The sequence below is a fragment of the Vipera ursinii genome (assembly GCF_947247035.1).
Source record: "Vipera ursinii genome assembly, chromosome: 7".
NCBI classification, from domain to species: Eukaryota; Metazoa; Chordata; class Lepidosauria; order Squamata; family Viperidae; genus Vipera; species Vipera ursinii.
Window position 1 is genome coordinate 14,302,900 of NC_139521.1, and position 5,000 is coordinate 14,307,899.

Genomic DNA, 5,000 nt, shown 5'->3' on the forward strand with positions numbered 1-5,000 from the left:
GTCTACAAGAAATCCAACGGCTCCCTAGGACACACTATCTACCATAAAAAAACACACACAAACCGCTATCTGAACGCACTCTCACACCACCACCCAGCACAGATCAACTCCGTAGCCAAGACATTCATCTCCAGAACAAAACACCTAGCTGACGAACAACACCAAAAAACCGAACTACACACTCTCACTAATGTACTAACAGCCAATGGATTCAAAAGAAACACGATTACCAACTTAATCCGAAGAGAGACACCCACAAAAACCCAAGACAGAGAACAAGAAAATGGCAAAGCCCTCCTCCCATACTTAAAAGGGACCACAGACAGAATCAGCAAGGTCCTCCAAAAACACAACATCAAAACAGCATTCTACACAGACAGAAAAATATCCACCATCCTAAGAAACCCCAAGGACATAATTGGCTTAGAAAACCAAGGAGTATACGAAATCCCATGCACCACCTGCCCCACCACATACATCGGACAGACCAACAGAAGAATAAGTGCACGCATTGAAGAGCACAAAAACTCACTCAGAAAAGGAGAACAAACTTCATCCCTGGTCCAACACTTTGAAGCCACGGGACATGAAATTGATTTTTAAAAAACCAAAACTATCGCCAAAATTGAACATTTTAACAACAGAATAATCAGAGAAGCCATTGAGATAGAAAAACGCCCCCACAGCATAAACAAACGAGATGATACCTCTCGCCTACCAACCATTTGGAAACCCGCCTTGATTGACAGATGATTCCCAACCACCAAGAATGATAGACCCAAAGTCATGATAACACCACATGACATCACCACCACACAACCATTCAAAAAGCAAATCCGAACCCACAATGATAACGAGGCACAACCACAAAACAGAAACCTAACTACAGCTGCAACATCAGCCACTTTAAACCCCTCCAAACCACACAATAAGCAAACTGACACCCACTATAAAAACATGGCACCACCACAAACACGAAGCCGAACAAAAGCAGCACAACTCACCAGCTCAGGTCTAAGGCTGGCAGCTGAGACCAGCCCATCCACTCAAAACACACCCCCACCCAATCAGAACACACCCACCATTCAAAACACACTCCCACCCAATCAGAACACACTTACTCCCCCACCCAATCAGAGCACACCTCCACCCACAGAACAGACCCCCTCTGGCAGTTTAAAAAAGAGGAACAAACAGCCACATGCTTCTCCCAGAAGAAGGAAGCAGAAGCCACCAGCCTGATGATGACGGATGGGATTCCGTCGAAACGTCGCCCTTACACCTTTAGTTCTACACGGGGAAAAACCCGAATAACGAAAGATCCACATACGAACACCCAAATATATATATTTGGGGCCTAGCAAGGTATTTTAAATAGTTAACAAACACTTAACACATATTTCCCTTGCTTCTCAGCTAACAAAGCGAGAAAGAGCCAGTGGCCTAAAGGTTAGAACAATTGCCTAAGGTGCAATCAGCCCAGGTTCGAATCTCAGAAGGGTATGGCTGACTGATGAGAACAAATAAGTTTGAAATGGTCATATTAGTCTCCCTTTAATTCTTTGTTAGCAATCCAAAAAATTTACACAAATAAGAGCTGTCACTGCTGTGACTACTGCCTGTGGATGGCCTTGGGTTAGGCTGAAACAGGAAATAAGATTTGTCCCGTGTTTGGGGCCTAGCAAGGTATTCTAAATACTTAACAAACACTTAACACACACACACACACACACACACACACACACACACACACACACTCGTAGATTTTCACAGGTACAGGTATATAGGTCTTGGCATATTCTGGTCTTTTCCCGAGTAAGATTGAGGGTGTCTTGGTGACGTATCGACGAGTTCCCACTCATCTTCAGGCTGGTGTCTTCGGCTTCGTGCTTGTGCAAGCAAAGCGTGATCGGAGTTGCCGTCTCTCTATAAATATTGGTGGGGGGGTGGGGGGTGCTGGCTTTGTTGCTGTAAGCGGGTTGGTTGGCTGTGTTGTTACATGTTGATTGGTTGATGGGGTTATTGTTTGTGGATTAGTCGGCTGTGTGGCTGAGGTGTTGGCTGTGTGCCCATTGCACAAGCTGTGCTACTCCCTCTATTGGCTTTCAAAAGCCAATAGGAATTGCTGCTGAGTGTGCCAAAAGATCCAGCTGGCAAACGTTGCACATGCAAGTTGTCTGCAATGAAGGCGAGTTGGCAGGAACTTTGCACCCCTCCCTGCTGCCCAACTACACCATCTCCTAGTTGTAAGTAAGAGAGGACCAGGAGTGGGAGGCGGGGAGCAGCACTTAATTCTGCCCTGCCGAAAAAGCGGAGTCCATGTGCACTCCTGCCTTGTGCTCACCCAAGTCAGCCAGGCTCTCCATGCCGCACTGCAGCATGGAGACTCTGGCACTGAAGCACGGAAAACATGTGCACACCTTGTGCTCACCTCGTGTCAGCCAGGCTGACCACGTCAGAAGGAGAAAACACAGTGGCAAAGAAACCCCCTCCTCAAATAACTCACATTTGTCAAGTCCACCCTGCCCTCTGCGAGACCCTTGGCCCAATGGGGAAGTGAGGCCTGGCGGACACGATTTCCCTCTCTACCTCTTTTTAACGGTAGTCCTGAAGATACCTGGAGGAGATGGGAGCGGCAATGCCATGGTGCTGTGGGTGCCGTGGGGCTGTGTGGGGCAGATGGTGGGTGGCGTTGGCAGGGCGGCTGCAGGTGCTGGGTGTGGAGGTGGCACACGTGGGGTGTGGCGGGCAGCTGACCTTCCACGGGCCGGGCCAGCTGGCAGCCTACCCGGTGCTGGACCTGCACTGCCGCCTCCTTGCCCTGTGCAGCTTTGTGGCCACCCTGGAGCACCTGGCCTGCAACGCCTGCCACCACCTCGGCCTGCCCACCACCCTCACCCTCCCGCTGCCCCACATTGCGGGAGACATATCACCTCACACTGATTGGCCGTGAACTGCTGCACTGACTTAACCTGGTTTGACCACATCATCCCGTGTGGCCTGGAGGGGCTGGGGGTCACCTCCCTCAGCCAGGAACTGTGTCTCATGGCTACTATTTTAGTGGTTATCTGGATTCTTGCAGATTTTGTACGTCAATCTGAAGTGGTAATCTTAAGTATTTTTTTCATAAATTAGTGAAGGATATGCAACTATATTTTCTCATATTTATCTAATGTTACTTTTGCATCTACTTTTTTCAATCCATTTTCTTTCTGTCATTAATTCCCCAAGAATAAGAAATGTAAATTGTAAGCTCCTCATAGCACAGTTCTATTTCATTGTTAAAATACACCGGGCAATTATGGACATATTCATTCATAATCTCCCTTATCTAAGCCTGTTGTCTTGTGTGTATAATTTGAACATAGCCAGGCCACTTTTTATCAGCAGTTGTAAAGAAATATGTATTATGTATTAATAAAAATTTCTTTGCAATTCATTATCTTGTCAGTAACATGACTCCATCAATTAAACACATGTATGTTGAAGGCACCATATGCACTTGTATTAGACATCTATTATCTCCCACTGCTAGTCCTTCCAAAAGGAACTCAATATAAGTCATACTATAAATGCAAAAGTTGTCTCCTCTATTAAAGTGCAACACATCATTTTCCAAGTAGACAAAAAAAATAACATTCCATTTTTACTATACCCACCTGCAGTACATAAACATGGGGGAACTATCACACAATTTTTCACCCCTATGGCAGCCTACTATGCTGTCTTCAAGATAAATTTGATAAAACAGAACTTAGTGTTCTAAGTTCATCATGAACTAAGTCTGATGAAAATAACTATTTTGGCAGGGATGAATTAATAGCATGCATTTTGGGTTATAGGAGCATCTCAGCCACTTGAACCAATGTGATCATATCTTTAAAATGATACGTACAAGCCATCAATAATGTGGTTGCTAATATAGGTAGGTCCGGCTTATGAGCTGTTTGTATTTAAGGAGATGCTCACAACAAATTCTAGTTTATTTGGTGAATGCCTGAAGGATACATTACTTCATCTAAGCCAAAAACAGATGAAAAAACTAAAGGCAATTATGAATTAAACTTGGCTCAAATCTCAAAGATATGCCAATTGGACAAAACTTTGGAATATACTATGAACATTTGCCTTAAATACAATAAATTAAATTTATGTTAAGAATTGAATATATAATTTTTAAATTATATAAATAAATATATAAATAAAATTATATAAATAAAAGATTAACAAGATGAGAGTTCCAGCACCTTTTTTTTTTTAGAAAAAAAGCACTGAATAGGCCCATAGAACCTTATGCTGCCCATCATGTTTTTACTGAATTGAGGAATTTACTTGAAGTTTCTTAGTAGATTAAAGAAAATGTAGAGCAGGTGACTCATCTTAATCACATCGTGCCACAAGCTGCATTCCCTGATACTATACTGCTAAGGACAGTGGGTATCCTTTGTCAATGTGTATTTACCATTTCTAGAACCTTGAAATGTACATGCATTCATCATTAGTTAATGGATTGCATTATAATGTTGCATAAATAAATAAAGGAGTAGATTTGGCATCCCAGTATTAATACCAGCATTTTCCAACTTAAGTTTCCACTAGGCAACAGGAGCAGGCAAGAATCTTAGGTTTCAATGCAATAACATCTTGGAAGTTAAATCTGGGGAAAAAATGACTTACTACCACTAGAAAATATAATACGTTGCATTACTCTAAAAGCATAGTTGGTTAAGTTTGTTAATGGCCACTTTCCCATAGCTTTATAATAAGCACTATTACATTATTTAATTTCTTTTAATGATTCATAGGATGGGTCATAACACATGGAAATACATCTGTATCGTTCAGGTTCCAGAATATGCAAATAATTTAAAATTTGGTATTATTAAGTACATTAAGCTTAATTGCTATTTCGCGGAAGAGAATAAAATTATAAAAGAAGGAATTGTCTTCAAGACATCTCCAACTGAACTGCTAAATATATATTTTCCTATGTGGGAAGG

General features: G+C 42.5%; 1 protein-coding gene across 1 annotated transcript in view; it reads right to left on the reverse strand.

The window, feature by feature from the left end:
• Positions 1 to 5,000, reverse strand: part of TLL1 (tolloid like 1) — a gene marked incomplete at both ends in the record, with an annotated part of 139,114 nt that overhangs the window by 53,579 nt on the left and 80,535 nt on the right. The window lies entirely within an intron of this gene.